The sequence below is a fragment of the Vigna unguiculata genome, chromosome 5 (assembly GCF_037176805.1).
Source record: "Vigna unguiculata cultivar grain cowpea cultivar isolate G323 ecotype 2 chromosome 5, ASM3717680v1, whole genome shotgun sequence".
NCBI classification, from domain to species: domain Eukaryota; kingdom Viridiplantae; phylum Streptophyta; class Magnoliopsida; order Fabales; family Fabaceae; genus Vigna; species Vigna unguiculata.
Genome location: NC_140796.1, coordinates 18,101,786 through 18,121,292, shown reverse-complemented (window position 1 = coordinate 18,121,292; position 19,507 = coordinate 18,101,786).

Sequence of the window (19,507 nt, the reverse complement as noted above, 5' to 3'; positions counted from 1 at the left end):
GCTAAGGTCATCATTAAAAGTAACTCATAATAATGATGGTTTGAAGAAACCATCGTCAATATTACAGTATTCCACAACATTTCAAAAGTTGTTATTGAAATCGCTTTTTGCTTCAAATTGTACTAGAACTCACTGCCAATAACGACGATGGTTTTGTTCATAACCGTCGTGGATGTTCTCAAATTAACGAAGATTTGGGTAATAACCGTCATTAATATTCTTTTTTTAAAACACCAAGTTTGTTTTTGTCTTAACTTGAACTTGTATTTCAAAAAAGCATTCAACACAATTTGAATACAAACAAACAATGTCAACACAGTTCCAATCCAGGTAGTTTTAACAAAGTTACAAATAACTTATAATATGACAAAATAAGTCTAAACTTCTAAGTTTGCCTAAACCTAACTTTCACTAACTCTAGATAAAAAGTATTTCGCCCAGGTTTGTTGAACATAAGATATTCCTCCTGAATCCATCGGACTTAGGTCATTGAATTTCTGCAAAAATGTAGGAGAATTATTAGCAATACATATGTAAATTAGTTCAAGTTAAAATTAGTACATGAAATAGGTTAGTATGACATAGTAGCCACACTCAAAGCTCCCAGTTTGTTTATTACACTACACTTATAGTAATTGTATTTAATTATAAATACACATGACAATACTAAAGTAAATGAATGACATATAACGTATAAGTACCCGAAGGGAAATCCTGTAAGAACCATGGAAATTAATTAATTAAATAATTAATTAATTAATAAATGTGGGTAGTGGGAGCCTTTAAGACATTAAATATTGATTAGTGTGATGTGGAAATGTACTAACTTAATTAGTTGAGAGTACTTTGATTGGGTGAGAGGACTTGGGTTCAAGTCCTATGTATGCCATTTTTGTGTTTTTTTTATTATTATTTATTTTAATAATATGAATGAATATGTTGAGTGCTCACATAATTATACAATTATGTGAATTATCACTAAAGATGAGTGGGTTGGATGGTGGTGTATTGAATTGGTGTTAGTATGGTCATGGGTTTAAACCTTGGTGAGCCAGATTTAACTTTTTTTGCTTAAAATTAGTTTTGGGCTGAATATGAAAGGGTGGAGAAAACCCTAGCAGAAGGGGCAGTGGTTGAAAAACAATCAACTAATGGCCCTTGAATAACAATTAAATCCACAATAAAATCAGTTTTCGTTTTTTTGCATTAACCTACATTCAGGCACCCTTTAAAAGGTAAATTCAGGTGAAAATAGGGGTTTTGGCATCTGTGATTATGGCCTGGGCAAAGGAATACGAAAATTAGAGTGAATTGTGAGGTCTGAGGAAATTGAGAGCTGAGTTGGGAAAGAATCAAAGAGAGGCATTGGTTTTCAAGGGGAGACGCATAATTCAAACACTAAGCAAAGGAAAATCTCAAGTTAGGGGAGCTGAACCCGAAACGCTGTGTTAATTGAATTGTCCTGCATGATTTTGATGAAGCTATGCCTGAATTTCGTGTTGTACATGAGGGAATTAGGGGTTGTGGGTTTTGGGTACTGTTTTATTGAAATGTTGACCTAAATCTATTAATATATTGGGGATATGCATTGTATATGCTGTGGTTATGTGAACTTGGGGTTGTTGGAGCTTATATTGGGTTTAAAATTATGTTCAGATATTTGGTGCAATGTTTTCAAACTGTTTTAGTATGGATTGAAGTGTGAATTGGTCATGGTTGTTGGAGTTGCGTGCGTAAACAGGGTAGGAGTCTGCATTTCTCGCTCAGGCGAGCCAGGCTCGCCTAGGCGAGATTAGTAGAAACTCGAATATTGTTGTTGCTCGAGCATTTCGCTCAGGCGAAGAAATATGGTTATGGGCGACAGACCATCTCGCTTAGGCGAGTGGATCTCGCCCAGGCGAGAATCCGTGAGTGTCAGATGTTGTGCTAGGGGTCTCTCTCACTCAGGCTCGAAGTTCGAATTGTTTGGCGATGGAGTATCTCGCTCAGGCGATAGTCCTTCGCCTAAGCGAGAAATCGAGGGAGGTTTTGCTGTTAAGTTTAACTCGTCGCCTAGACGAGAGATTTTGGCCTCTGAGCGAAAGGTGGTCTCGCCCAAGCGAGCAAGGCTCACCCAAGCGAGAGTGCAAGGTTTGTTTGTGCGTGGTGCTCGCTAAGGCGAGGTAACCTAGCCTAAGTGAGATGAACTAGAGTGCTTAGGCGAAAACTGGAAGTTTAAGCAAAGGATGGATAGATTGTGTGTTAAAAGGCAATCAATTTTGCGGCATTGGATTGATTGGTGTTTGAATGGTGATGCGTGGTCTATAAGGCTTCTAAAGATATCTCAAGGATGGGCTTGCTGGTGTTCCTTGGGTTGTGGCCCGGAACATATCCTTGAGTTATGGCTCGGGATAGGGGTTAAGCACGTGGCATTCTATGGGTTGTGGCCCAAAATGACTTCCTTTGAGTTGTGGCTCGGGATAGCGGATGAACACGAGAAACTCTTGAGTTGTGGCTCGGGTTGGCGAGTGTTGCTGGTGTGAGTGTGCTGGTTGTGGCCAGTACGGATGGGTCCAGATGGATTTCCCTCCTCAGTGATTTTGCTGACGAGTTTGGTAGTCCTAGGACGTTACAGACTATGTTCGTATTTGGGAACTCCACCTGGCGTTACGGTGTGTGATCCGTAGCATAGTTTCTCGCACGTGCTCTATCGATTGTGGCCGATAGGTGTGGCAACAAGACGCCTTGAGATACTCACTAGAAGATGTAGAACACTGCTAGCATGGTTGTGGCCATGTGGGAGGAAGGGAATGAGTTCCTTGATGTGCATTGATATTACATGGTTGTGGCCATGTGGAAGGAAGGGAACGAGTTTCCTTGATGTGCTTTGATATCACATGGTTGTGGCCATGTGGAAGGAAGGGAACGAGTTTCCTTGATGTGCATTGATATTACATGATTGTGGCCATGTGGAAGAAGAGTTTCTATTGATGTGTTTTGTTATATGTAAATGATTGATATATGTATGTGTTGATTATATTAGCTCACCCTATCTGCTTGTGGTTAGCGATGATCGTGTACGCGGTACATGGGAGCAGATGATATTGTAGGTGGTCCTGGTGAGGCCTAGCTACGGAGCGGGGATAGCTTGGGAGTTTTATGTTTTAAGTTTAAGTTTTATAACCTTGGATTGGAATAAATTGTAAAGGCTTATGGCTTGTTTGATAAATTTTCCAGTTTTGTAATTATGGTTTGCTTTTCTTTTGAGAACTTTAATTTTATAAATAAAGTTTTAAATTCCCTGAGTTTGGGAAATGATGTTTTATTAAATGAGGTTAATTATATTTCTTTGTTTATTATTTAAATCCGTAATATCCTGTCGGGATGTTACAAATCCAAGTGACCCTTTTAGTATTGGCAGTCGATCTACCACTCAATATACTTTGTCCATTAAAAGAACTGAAGTTAAAATTATCAATGTTAGAAAATATGACATTATACCCATCGGACAAAGTATTTTTTTTGCCTCATAAATTCGATCAGGTAATGTATTACTTTAAGGAAGCATTTCCTTCAACAACTAAAGCAATTCTGTGAAACTTTTATCAGTGCACCCATTCAATGCCTTCAAATTGATCAACCTTAACACTGCTGATAATCGTGTGAAGTTAGTTGAATCAAGATATAATGGGGTCTCTGCATTTGTAGTCATATTTTCATACACAGCTTTAGCAAATGTTTGTACTCCAACATCACAAATCATGTCCTCTAATCTATCTTCCATTGTTGATTCCACAAATCGATGTTCTTCAACCAGAGTTTGAGTCTCTACCAATTCACCATGCCACATCCATGTTGTATAATTCTTTATAAATCCATCACATAAATGATGTTCTCTAATCTTGACCACATCCAATATTCTTCCATTCAAACAATTTACACAAGGACACCTCATCTTTCCTCTATTTTTAGCACTATCACCATGACATTGAGAAAATTCTATAAACTCCTCGACCCCTATCATAATCATCACTTATACGTGATAGATTAATCCAGCTACGATCCATCATTATTCTGCAACGAGAAATAATTCCAACTAAATACAAATAATAATTATCGAGGGTCGGACACCCCCAAACTCAATACCAACACGTTCATCAAGACACATATTCATAATATTGACAATTCCAACACTAACTATAGATATGTGTTTTATTGAATATTATGAATAGGTCTCTTGTTAAACGTGTTGGTATTGAATATTATGAATAAGACTAAGTTAAAACAAATTAAAAAATAACTTACCTTTGGAAATTTAGAATGCTACCACGAGGAATCGAGCTCAAAGAAATGAGGGAGGGAGGAGCAATAAACTAGAAGCAGTGGTGGTCGTAGCTTCGCGAAAAGAATCGACTAGTGGTGGCGATTCGAGCAACAGGGGTGGGCTTCGCGACACAAGCAACTATAGGCCTCGCGATGCAACCAGTGGTGGCAACTAGAGCAGAGTTGGGGTGCGATAAGGGGACAGGATGGCGAATCACATTGGTGGTGGCAGCTTCGCAGATGGCAGCACCTAAACCAGTGGAACCTTTGACGGTGTCAGTGTCTCACCCAACGACAACTTCGACGGTGGCAGTGAAAACCCAACGACAACGCTCCAAGGGGGAAGGCCCTCACCCAACGACAACAATAAACGGTGGCACCAGCAAGTTTGACGGTGGCGGTGCGCAAACGGTGTAGATGGTGGACTAAGTCACAAAGAGAAAATAGTAAAGAGAAAAGTGAAACTGTTTCTTTAACCCTCAAACGCATTTCCACGACGATTAAAAGAGAGATCATCGTCATTATTAAAAAAATATTGACAAGCATCAATAAAGTCGTCATTGATGTTGTAGAGAGCCAAAATAACGATGGCTATGTGTAATGTCGTCAATTTGCATCATGTTATTTATGTTTCTACCACCACATTCCTTTCTACTACACCTGCGTGGCAACCGTCGTGGAATAGTGTTTTTGCACTAGTAAATGTTATTATCCTCATAATATTTTGTAATATCTACATATTATTCTTATAATAAATACAATTATAATATATCACAAAATATTACACTATAATTATGAGCATAATATGTCATCAATCTCCTTAAATATGATAATTAACACGTATATGGAAATAATAAATCAAAATATTCGCCAATTGATTTTATTTGTAAATTCATTACCTTTACATTTTTTTATCGGGTTAAATATGTTTGTGGTCCCTCAAGTTTAAGTGATTTTTGGAATTAGTCCCTCATCAAAACTTTATACCAATTTAGTCCTTCATCTTTCAAAATGCGTGAATTTAGTCCTTTTAACCAAATTTTGTTAAGTTTATATGACATTTCAAACACATTTCATGATAGTATTTAAGTTAACATAAAAGCAAAAATGTGTCAAACATTGTAAATAATTTAAATACTATCATGAAATGCGCTTGAAACGTCAGATAAACTTAACAAAATTTGGTTTAAAGGACTAAATTCATGCATTTTGAAATATGAAGGACTAAATTGGTCAAAAGTTTTGATGAGGGACTAATTCCAAATTTCGCTGAAACTTGAGGGACCAAAAACATATTTAACCCTTTTTTATCACTTCTATTTCTAAATACAACACATTCTTATAAGAAATATTTACTCCATTTTATTTATACTCACTTTATATATTTATATATTTTATGCTTTTACCGACTGAACATCGAAAAATCTTGTGTAGTGCATATTTCTCCTATTCTTTTCACAAATCAACCATGTCGTCTCTTCATGTTGCTTCATAATAGCCAGGTTTTTTTCCGGTAACTTTTCTATTCATTTATTTAAAAAAAAAACTTATCAAAATCAAATTCATTTGATTTCAGTTTTTTTATCATTGTAAATTTATTAGAGATGGTATAATAAAGGAAGAAAAAACCAACGATGAGCATATAAATAGATCAAAGGTATTCATATTTTCAATAAAAACAGGGAATAATATTATTTTTTTGGAATAATGGATACCAAGCACATTTCTAGGATTCCCTGGATCGAGATCTAACTCAAGATAAATAAAAGAGCGTAAAATTGGATGTATATTTTTATAATATCTCTTTACTCACATAATACTCAGATATTTTTTTTCAGAAAATTCAGTCATACACGTAATGATTCTTTTAAAAGCGATAACATTTTCTAAGACCAAAGAAAGATACTTTATTAATGTCAACTAAAAATTTACACAAAACCTCAAAGCCCACACTATTCGCAAAATCGTGTCAACTTTGCCTCAGACTCAACGACAATTGTAGAGGTATGTTGGCTGGCTACTAACATAATTGAACGTGGTTCTAGGCAGATGATTGTGATTTATTAAATGGACGTGATAAATGAACTATTATTTATATTTAGAGTTGGTTTGATGGATCTTAAGTTAATTAATGCAATCAACAATGATTTAATATATTGATGTAGCATATGCTTATATGTTTTAATGAACCTTTTTAATAATTATTTTATTTGGTTAGCATCTTTCTGACTTTGTCTTTGGTCGACCCTAGTAGTTTTCATTTTTTAAAATTATTATTGCGTTAAACAAAAAATCATTTATCCTGATGTTATTTTAATAATGAGGACATGTGTTTTTTGCATTTAGATGAGAGTATTAAATTCAAGACTGAAAGTAAAATATAAATTTCATATACACTACTCAGAAACACATACAGAACTATAAAAAATTATAAATTTAACTTTTAAATATTGTTATCAAACAAACTGTAATGTTATTAGTGAGCTAACGTGATATTAAAGTTTTTTTTTTTTTTAAATTAATATGAAAAATTATTTTTATATGTTTTCTCAAATAAATATGTGTGTTAGTCTTAGATTAGCATCAGCTTAACGTGTTAATCTTAGATAAGCATCAGCATAATCGATTTTAATAGAGTTGGTTCGGGCAATCTTAAGTTAATTAATGCAAACTGATTTAATGTACTGATTTAGCATATGCTAATATGTGTTAATGAACCTTTTTAATAGTACTTATATATTTTATTTGCTTAGCATCTTTCTCACGTTGTCTTTGGTCGACCCTATTTGTTTTTATTTTTAAAAATCATTATTGGTTTAAAAAGAAAAAACTTATTTATCCTGATGTTATTTTAATAATGAGGACATGTGTCTTTTGCATTTAGATCAGAGTATCAAATTCAAGACTAACCCAAAATATTAATTTCAGATACACTCAAAAACTAGGGTTGGGCATAATTTACTGAACTATACTGATCTATAGTTAACTGCACTGTTTTACACTAAAAAAACTGAATTGTGTGTATTTAAAACTGCACTGCATTGATTTTAAGTTTAGTTTCATTTTAAGTTGAGTTTTAGGAAACCAAATATCAGTTAATTATTCCATGTATTAACTGAACCGTGGAATTTTAGTTTACTCTTCCTCTTCACTATCTGAACATTCCTTTTCACGATTTGAATAGTCTCCGATTCTTTTGTTTCAATCAGCACTGTCACAGTAAAAAAAAGCTGAGATTTTTATATTTCAAAGTTAATAAACAAGGCTCACAAATCTTGGGCAATGATAAACTTTAACAGGAGAATAATCAATTTGGATAGATGTTCTTTTTGGAAGAAATGATTAAAGTTGCTGACGAATTTGTAAAGGATTGGCTTCCTCTGCAAAATAAAAAACTTTTTGTTAAACATGGATATGGCTAAGATATTAATGTTTTTTTATTTCTATTTTAAAAAATATCTCTATTTAAATTCGATCTATGTGAATAATAATTTCAGCAATTCTTTTATTATATATATATATATATATATATATATATATATAATAAAAGAATTGTTGAAATTATTATTCACATAGTTCATTTGTAAAATAGTTCATTTTATAACAGTTCGGTTTCATACTTTAGTACTGTTCAGTTTGTTTGAAGGAAAAAAAAAACAGTTTAGTTCAGTTTTTCTGAATTATTTTTTAGTACAGGTGAATTATTTTTTAATTCAGTACAGTTTTTAATAGTTGAGTGCAATTTAGTGTGTTTTGCCAATTCGTATCAAAAACACATACACAATTATAAAAAATTATAAATTTAACTTTTAAATATTAATATCAAACAATTTGTAATGTTATTATTGAACTAAAGTGATATAAAAGTTTTTTTTGTAATTAAAAGATGAAAAATTATTTTTATATGTTTTCACAAATAAATATTTGTGTTAGTCTTAGAGTAGCATCAGCTTAACGTGTTAGTCTTAGATTAGCTTCATCTTAATCGATTTTAATAGAGTTGGTTTGGTGAATCTTAAGTTAATTAATGCAATTGAATACTGATTTAATATATTGATTTAGCATATGCTAATATGTGTTAATGAACCTTTTTAATAATTATTTTTTTTGGTTAGCATCTTTCTCACGTTGTCTTCGACCGACCCTATTTGTTTTTATTTTTAAAAATTATTGTTGCGTTAAAAAAAATAACTCATCTATCCTGTTGTTATTTTAATAACGAGGACATGTGTCTTTTGCATTTAGATAAGAATATTAAATTCAAAACTTAAACTAAAATATTAATTTCATATACACTTAAAAAAAATATAAATTTAACTTTTAAATATTAATATCAAACAAATTGTAATGTTACTAGTGAGCTAACGTGACATAAAAGTTTATTTAAGAAACAATTAAAAGATTGAAAAATAATTTTTAAATTTTTTCATAAATAAATATTTATGTTAGTAGTTAATAGAGTCTACTTAATGTTTGTTAGTTGGTTTATTCGACTCTTAATGTTAAACGTTTTTTAATAAATAAATATATGTGTTAGTGTTGAGATTACCACAAGCTTAGTCGATGTTAATAGAGTTTGCTTAGTCGACTCTAATGTAACAGAAAATCTTAAATTTTTTAGTATCTTAGTTTATTTATGTTAGCGTCTATATGTTATAAATTTTGTACATCTCTATGAAAATGGATAGTAACAGTAAATTAGTTTTAGTCTAAAAAATCAAAATTAAAGGTATTATCTTTTCTCATTTTTAATATATATCTTCTCGTACTAATCTCTTTCATTTCAAATTATATCAACTACCCATACTCATCTACTTCGTCCAAATACATTGTTTTCATCCACACTTTTCTCCTCATCTCCTTAATTCATATCATTTTCCACATCTCCTTCCTTCACATTATTCTTCTCATCTCCTTCATCAACATTCTTCCCTTCATCCACGCCTATCTCCTTCGTCCACTACAATTGTTTTTCTCTTTTCACATTTTCTTTTTTTAACATCGAATCGTTGTTCAAGAAACATTTTTTTAATTACTATCATTATAATCTACCATACCAAGACAAATTAAATTAATAATGTTATTAGTAATCCGGTCCCTATATTTAGCTCTTTGATTCGTTTTGGTCCTTATATATATTTTTTACTCAATTGGGTTTCTATGTTTTTCTAAGAGACTCAATGTGGCCCCATTCATTAAATTTACAAGAAGAATGTTTGAAAATTTCACATGTCAAAATTTGGGTCTGTCAAGTGTCAAAATTAGAGTCATCTTCTATCTTTGAACCCCTCTGATTTTGACATGTAAAACCTTCCAAACAGATAACCAAAATTATGACACATGACAAACTTAAATCTTGACATGTGACACTTTTAAACAATGATAATGTCAATTTAATAGAAGGTGCCACATTGTGTTTTTTTTTAAAGAATAGAGACTCAATTGAGTAGTATATATATATATATATATAATTTTTAATCTTAGTTTTTTATTAAAAATATAATTGATTATAAATCCAGTATTTTAACTGTCAATTGTCCAAGTGAGATAAAATGAGTTTTAAATGATATTATGTACTAAAGTCAAACTTTTAAGTCATGTTCAATAATAATGTTCTAGGTAGATGAAATGCATTAGACAACTAAAACAGTCTAATTAGAGAGTCTAGTATATTGAAATCCACTAGACGACAATATAACTCACTTATGAGTTAGTTTTTATATTATATAAATGCATAAATGTTTCTTGAATGCTTTAATGTGTGCTTTGTGTAGCTAAATTGAAACAAAACTCATAAATTGTCCATAGATAATAAAGCGATTGTTGATGCAATGTGGCTTTTGATATGATATAACTGAATATGTTTCCTGGGCGCTTTAATGTGTGTTTTACATAACTGAACTGAAACACAACTCATAAATTGTCTCTAGATAACAAATTGATTGTAGGTATAATGTGGCTCTAGAATTGGGTAAATAGAGTATGTAAACAAATTTAAACACTACGTGCACAAGCAAGTAAAAATAAAAATAAAGAGTAGGGATGGAGAAAATACACATAAGATATTTATGTTTGTTCACCTCCACCTAAGATTATGTCCGGTCTCTTAAGCGACCTGCTTAAGAAAATCCACTAACCAAAACCTTTTATCAGTAACAAGTATCACGCTTTACAGGTTACACTCACTAGTGCAAGAAGGACTTTTGACAGCGGTTATTTTTGTAATTTTGCCCCGGTTCTAGAACCGAGGCATATTAGGACGAGGCCAAAAAGGTTAGCTTTTTGCCTCGGGTCTCAACCGAAGCAGAAACTTCATATTCTACCTCGGTTCTGCTAAGAACCGAGGCCATATGTGCCTTTATGCCTTTTCAACATCCCATCTTCTCCACCAGAAATCCTAGGTAGCCACCATGGTTCCACCACAACTCCGTCAACCACCGCCATATCCGAAACTCAGAACCAGAAATCCGCAGCCACTACAATCTTTTCCTTCATCATAAGAGCAATTTGTGAATCGTGCCACCAAGATGGAACCCTCATGGAACCCCCATGTTCTTCATACATGAAAATCTAAACATCACATTTGCATAAATGCAAACAAAAATCAACCATCTGCAGCAAATCACAAACCCTAAATCGCGTCTCTTCCCCCAAATCGCAAAACCACCTCTGTCGCAACGACAAGTTTCTTCACACTACTGCCACCTACACGTCTCGCCACCATCAACGACAAATCTCCATCCACGCACCTGCAACACAACAAAATGAGTCCCACTTCACAAGCCTCAAATCGCACTTCGCTAAGCCAGAACACGAATGAGCCAAACGTCAAGTAGTCATGAGTGGTCGGAGCGCAACAGTAGCAGTGGAGGTGGGTGGTTGAGAGAGTAAACGTGCACGCAAGGAAGAAGAAGAAAAAAAATGATTCGCGATTTTTGAACCCTAACGAACCTTTTGGCCTCGGTTCAATTTTTAACCGAGGCAGAAAATAGTTTTTGGCAATGGTTCAATTCCACCCGAGGCAGAAAATGATTTTTGGCCTCGATTAAATTTTTAACCGAGGCAGAAAGCAGTTTTTGGAAGCGGTTCAATTCCAACCGAGGCCAAATATCACTATTGTAGTGGCATTTTTGAAATATTAGCAAACTTTTAGGCTTCGAGTCTTCAAAATCGAGGCATATCAGACCTTTTAGCACCGATTTTCTAATGAACCGAGGCATAAAAGTTGAAAAAAATTGCAAAAGTGCCACTGCGCCATTTTATGCTTCGGTTAAGGGATAACCGAGACCTATAACGCGAGTTAAAAGGCCAAAACTGCACTAGTGACTCCAGACACATGAGTACAAATATCTCTAGGCTATACCGAATATCAACCTCTCTAAGTATCCTTTTCAATCTCCCCCTAAGACCAACAACTCTAAATTACAATGAATAATTGGAAAAACACTCTCATAGTAGAAGGGCATAATTAAGGTCACAAGTTACAACGTCACAAAATGAAGGGTTTACGATATGTAAGCTTTCAACCAAATTCATTAATCACCATTCATATGAAAATTTCTCAGCATTATGATATTTTTGTAATAGCTTCGTTAATCTTCTCATATAGCTTTACATACTTTATATAGTTGTTGCATTTGGTAGCTTGAATCATAAAAGTCACTCTTTAAGATTTCAATTTGATTTTTAGCTTGAATCATAAATGTCACTCTTTAAGATTTCAATTCTAAATCTATTGACGCTCTTTAGAATATTTTCTTTTCTTTCTTGAATGAGCTCAAAACTTATTTGAATTTTACTCTCTCTTCAATGTTCGCATTTATCTTGTCAAGGAAGCTTTGTGTAATATACTCCATGTCTCCACAAGAATATTGTTTACCGGGAGAATATGGAGCAGGCATATTTTCTCCAATCCTCAAGATAGCCTTTGGCAAATATAAATGAAGTATATGTGGAAGGTTAAATGGAATACCTGCTTGGAGGTGATAAATGATATATTTCCGTAGCTCTTTACCATAGTCCTTTGAGCTTTCTTTGGGAGAAGAATTTTGTTGCACAGTTGTTGCCATATCTTAGCCATAGGGCATAACTGCTTGTATAAAACCCTTGACGGAATTTTCTCTTCCTTGACGTCTTTGTTGTAGAGCTTTTTTTCAATTTCTCCATTTTCATCATAGTTTACCTCCCATTTAGAATTGATAGTTAGCCATTCTTTTGAACCCAATTGCTTTGGCTGGGTTAGCCTTAGGTCAAGCCTGTTTGACCTGTTTCATATGCTTTTATTATATAGTCCTCAGATCATCCATCACACCTATTTTCGGAAGGCAAACATATACATATTGCTTTCAGATGATAACTTGATTATATTGAGTATAAGAAAATTAAAATAAATATGAATTAAAAACACTTAGGATTAGTATCACATCTGAACTTAAAATAGACAAAAAAAAACATAATTCTCTTAAAGAAAAAAATACATAAAAAAATGAAAGTAAATTTTGATACGAAAATTTCATGTGTCGTTTTCTTATAATATACTAATAAGCTTTTGTAAAGTTAGTTTTGTAATAGTTTGTAAACTGGTTTCACTAGCTTGATCATGTTTAATTCAATTATTTGTAACTTAGATTGCCAACCGTAAAATAAGTTCATGAAGGAAAGTGTTTGAAATTTTTTTGAAATGAAATGAACTTGTTAACTTTCTGCATATACGTCATCTCAACATGCACCCAATTAATTTAATCTTCATACTTCGTATACCAGGATTAAGTAATGCTTCATGTAAAATATACTATATATATATATATATATATATATATATATATATATATATATATATATATATTTTTTTTTCAACATCCAATTTCGTCCGATTTAATAAAAATATATTTTAAAAAATAATAAATAAAAAAAATATAATATAAAAGTAAAAATAAGTATTTTTTTTCTTTTTCTAAATAATATTAATATGATATAATCTAGGGTTAAATATGTTTTTGCCCCCTCAAGTTTCAGTAAAATTTGGAATTAGTCCCTCTTCAAACTTTTTGACCATTAGTCCTTCAACTTTAAAAATGCGTGAATTTAGTTCTTTTAACCAAATTTTGTTAAGTTTATCTGACGTTTCAAGCGCACTTCATGATAGTATTTGAATTATTTACACCGTTTGACACATTTTTTCTTCAATGTTAACTCAAATATTATCATAAAATGTGTTTAAAATATCAAACAAACCTAACAAAATTTGGTTAAAAGGATTAAATTCACACATTTTTAAAGTTGAATGACTAAATTGGTCAAAACTTTTGAAGAGGGGCTAATTCCAAATTTGAAACTTGAAGGACCAAAAACATATTTAACCCTATAATCTATAACAATATATAAAGAGGATTCCCTCTTTTGTGTCCATATTTTGAAATACCAATTTTACCCTTTAAAATATAATTATTTATTAAATTTTTGAAAATTGACCATTACTTTTATAATTTTATTTTAAATATTAACTTAATAACCTTACAATATAATCACATACTAATATAATATCACACATATTTAAAAAATCAGTACATAGAGGCGCTATCGCGTCTGTGTTTATTGTAGTAATAAATAAAAAGAAAAAGATTGTTTTAATCTTTTATATGTTTCCTTTTGACGCCTTGTTTTTATTTTAGCCCAAAAAACTATATTCACCCACACCGCATTTTCTTGCAACTAACAACAGCCCAAAATTTTATATTCTCACCCCCACTCTATGCTTTGTCTATTATGCTCTAAATCTAGAAGTTAATGATAAGATTCTAATATTTAGAAGCAGAATCTATTCTAATATTTAGGATCATGTTTTCCCAAGGATAAATGATTTTGTGCTATGATTTTATGACACATCTTTCCCATATAAAGAAAGTAGTAATATGATTCTAAGTAATATCTCTTACTAATTCGAATCAATTTTCCTGATCACGTTTGATTTTGTACTTTAATTTTTCTGTGATTTGATTCCCATAATATGATAATATTAAGACCAATTCTTACCTTTTAAATTTCTTTGTAATCAAGACTGACTTTATTACGAGTTCACATTAGATATATATTGTTATGTATATAAATCCATCAAGCAAAAAAATAAGGACAAATTTGTTTTTTCTCTTGGGATTGTGAAGACCTCTATCTCACCCTAAGCACACAATTTCTTTTAACCCTCGCATATAAAAAACCCACTCACCTTCGATCGCCACCCCCACGTGCTTCTTGGTGTTCCAACGCAACTATTGTAAATTCGATCTCTCGTTTAGGTTCAATTTTTTTTTGTCGTGTTATACAGTCTTTCTTAAGATTTGGTTATGATCTTGGTTGAATTTGATGTTTTCACTATTTCTTTTTGATATGGAAAAAACATTATTGTCATACATTTTTGGGTTCATTAGTTTTGTAATTAATGTTTGTTGATTGCATTGGGTTGTGAACGTTGTTGCATGAATAAGTGAAAGATATCATGTTTGAACATTGTATGAATATGTTGTGCCATGCTTTTCATATTAAGTTTTTTTTTTAACTTTTTATTTAACCTTTACAAATAATAAAATAATATGTTTAATCCTAAACGTTATTTCATATTCTTTTATTAATTTTTTAATACGTTTATAAATTAAGGATATATAATAGTCACACGTTTTTTTTTGTATCCTATGTTATTTTGAATTTTTTTTAAATAAATAATAAAAAAATAATTTAAGTATACTTTTAAATTTTAAAAGGCATAAGTGCTCGCGTGACCGCTTGCGTCGTCTTAGTACTTAATACCTTCACTCATCTATAAGATTACTAAAGAAAATACAAAATTTTCAAATATAAAAAAAAGTGATATCAACGTCTTCAAACAATTTGTTTTCAAAAGGTTTTCTTCATAAAGAACTACGTGATCCTGATTCTCCATTATGAATGAAGATACATAGGAACAAGGACTAATCCTTGTCGGGCCCAAAAAACAAAAATCTTTTTTGTTTTCTTTTGAATGTTCTCATTTTATTATTTTGAAAAATAAACATTTAAAGGAGACCACATCCATTTGTATTTTAATTAAAGGTACCGTCTTATGACGAGCGTTGTAGGGTGCTAACACCTTCCCTACGCGTAACCAACTCCTGTACCCAAAATCTATTTATGTAGACCTTGCTCTCTTTTTTATGGTTTTCCATAGTTTTCTATAATAAATATGGTGGCAACTCCAAACCTCTTTTTTAATATTTTATTTTTGGTTCGTCATCCCGTCACAATTTTGGTTGTGACAGATGGCGATTCCACTAGGGGTTTTAGAGAGTTAGGCCATTTAATTAAATATACAAAATTGATGTGGTTGTTTTAACTTTTTTTTCTTTTCTTTTTCACTCCTCTTTTCTTCTTATATTTATTTTATTTTATTTTTACTTTTTTTTCACTTATTATTATTATTATTGTATATTTTTTTTTTCATTTTGGATGATTGAAATTTGTGTTCATATTGCTTTATTTTTATGCTTGAGTTTTGAATCCTAGGATAGATGACATTTTATATATATATATATATATATATATATATATATATATTTACCTGTTTTTTTTTTCCTGTTTGTTTGTAGGAAGGGGTTTATGCATTATCCTCCCTTCACACACACACACACACACTGTGTGCATGACATGAATGGGGCCCTATACCTAAGTCTGAGTAACTTTAGAATTAGAGAGGATTGTGTAGTAGTGCCACGGTGGATGTACTTCCCTAGTTGTCATTGTGAGAACCCTAGATAGAGTTTGTTTGCTTCATTGGCGCTCTCACCTCTTGTTGTTTACCAACTGTCATGAGAAATGCCATGAAGTGGACTATAGCTCTAGTGACCTTGACATTTAGGTATTAGGAAATCATCTCGGTGAGCGCATGTATTTTACCTTAGATCCATTAGGTGTCAAACCTTTGTTAAGGTGCCAAACCTTATTAACGTGTTCTCTTTAAAAAAAACTCATAGAAGTTACCAAGCAGTTATCAAATACTCAACTGTTCCCACTTCTTGTGTCATGAACAAGAATTTTATTTATTTATTTTTTTTTTAATTTTATTTTAAGATATAAAGCAAAACAATGGTGTGAAAGAAAAACAATGGGCCATTGAGCCCAAATTGGTTAACAAGGGGTAAACAAACTAAAAACAAGGGTTCAAAGACAAATTAATTAGGCTACCAACTCACTATAAAAAGAAACAGGAAAAAGAAAATAATAGAAACGAAAACATTCAAAACTAAATTATTTATTATTATTATTTTTTAAATAATTATATTTTTTATTATTTTTGTATTTTACTTTTTACTTTTTATCTAAGAAAAAACCGCTTTTTAAAATTCCTTTTAAACAAAATTAAAGAAACTCTCTTTTTTTTTAAACATTTTAAAGAAAATTTAGTTTTACCCTTTTTTATGGGACACTTATTTTATTTTATTTTGGTAAAATAATTTTTATTTATCCAAACAAAATTGGGTGTTGACAGCAATGATCACCAATGTTGGTGTGAGCAGATGAGGAAGCCTCTGGTGATCGTTAAGATGGTGGAGATGCTGCCGTTTAAATTAGGCACATTAGTTATTGTCCATTTGTCTACTTTTTGAGGATATGTTTTATGCCTTTTAGGCTCTATTAAGCACCTTTTGTACAACATTTATGCCCTTATTTATTGGGTTGTTTTACGCCCATGATAGTTTTGTTCAAGTATATTTTGGATGACTATAATGGTTGCTTCTAATATATTTTCCGACGTTTGCTCTATTATTATAATATGTGATGTTTTACTTATTAGAAAATTTTTATTAAATGGGATGTCACACTTCCAACTAAATATAACTATTTCTTTAAATTCTAAAATTAATTAATACCTCTTAATTCATCTCAAAAAAATTTCAATTAAAATGATAAACTAAGATAGGGAAATTAAAGTGATAAAATTGCCTCTCTTGATATTAGGTTTGAGATAATTGAGCTATAAAATTTCACAACTTTTCCCACTCTTGGATCATTGGTGTCTGGTTCATTTGAAGCAGTGAAATGTTTAATCTGAATTTTGTTTACCCAATTTATGGTGAAACTGATAGGACCCTTCTTGTATTGCAGCTATAATTGTAGAAACTAGGTCTCACTCCTCGATGATATAATTTCCATGCACTAGTGTAGGGAAGGGAAATGGTCACAATTATTTTAGTCTTTTGGCTTAGGGTTCGCACTGAGGCATATGCAGGCGAGGTGAAAAGGCAGTTGTTTGTGCCTCGGTTATGAACCGAGGCATATTTGTGGGTTACTACCTTGGTTTCCTCCAGAACTGACGCCTAATGGGAATTAGAAATTAAAAAAACGGAAAATGAAATGTACTTTCTGCCTCGTGTATGGATACAACCGAGGTAGAAAGTGAGATATATTGTCTCAGTTACGTCCCAACCGAGGCACATTAGCTATTAAAAATAAAAAAAAATCAAAATAACCTTTTGCCTCAGTTTTGGTTACAACCGAGGCATAAATGTGTTGTCTTTTTAAATACAGATTCTATTTCTTTCATATCCAACACATTAAACTTGCAAATTTTCAACTAGAAACCCATAACCAGCCAGAAACAGAAGCCAAATGCTATTTAAGCAGAAAAGATGACAAAATACTTAAATACTATTCATATTAATGTACTATTCATTACAAGCTCATATGCTACCATAAATAGATATATTAAGTGTAACACCCTGGGCGGATATTACCTGGTACAATAAAAATACTTAAAATAAAAACATCTGATACCATTTCAAACGCAGAAAAATTCAAATCTTCAACAATGGTCTAAATACAAAACCAATATCTCATAAATAATCCATTACAAGACTTAAAATTCAAAACCAACTTTAAAATAAAACATTCAATAATATAGTTCTTTCAAATATTTCCCAAGCTCGCCAAACTTATGCTTCGCTAGCATCACCTGAAACCACATGTGCTCCTATATGACCAAGCGACGCGATCATCGTATAACAACTTAACTTAAAAATATTCCCATACTTAGAGACCTTGTATCACAAGGTAGTTATGCAACCACAGTCTACTAATCTATATAAGATTAGCACATCCAACCACATCGTTATCCTATCCAACTAGAGCCTTAAGGATGTCACACCCTTTTACGAACCTGCCCGCTTGTAGTCCAACCTCTACGAACCTACCCGCTCGTAGCCTAACACGCATGAACCCAACCAATTTATGAACCTCCCCGCTCATAAAATAATCAAGTTTCAGCACAAATCCTACAAACCTCCCCGTTTGTATTTATCATGCATCCAATCCTCACTTACGAACCTCCCCATTCGTAACATTCAATTATAGCATATCCATAACCCCGCATTAGGAACCAATATGATTCATACCTCATCCCATACCACCAATAACACTTAGCATACAAGCACCTTAATTTCACACTACAAGATCACTAGACCGTCACACCCACTCATGCACAACAAACAAAACCTACAACCAGCCCTTGGACCCTCCCGTGGCAGAGTATAACTGTTGCTTGGTGATTTTCCGTTGCAGACCACCTGACGATTCAATAACATCACCTAGCTCCACACTCTTTGTGGCCTTCCTATCCCGTCTATCGCCTGACAATCCAACAACATTTTGAGACGCTATACTAGTAGCATCACACTACTGTTTTGTGTCCCAAAATAGATTCAAATATTCCAACCATCCAAGGAACACTTCCAGAATACAATAACACAAATCCACACAATACAACATGACTCAAAACACTCTACCACACATCATGTGCAACATTCTTAATTCCACACATACATTCACCACTTTGGCTCTTATCAACACATGAAATTATCAAAGGATAATTCATGCTCATTAGAACTCAAAACATAAACCAAGCAATTCATACAACGCACTAAAAAATCATAAAATCACCCAAAATAGTACCTGTTATAGTTCCCTTAATCCAACCCACCCCTCATACCAACCCAAGTTTAACTAACCAACTTTCATTTATACATTAATCTCCCCAAAACAGTAGAAATTCGGCCTTATTACATCAATATCATATGCATTCATAATTTGAACATTCACAAAGCAACCCAACTCGCGCCCTCACCCAACAATAACACATTTTTTGCTGCACACTAGGCGTCACCTGGCGGTGCATACCTGCCAC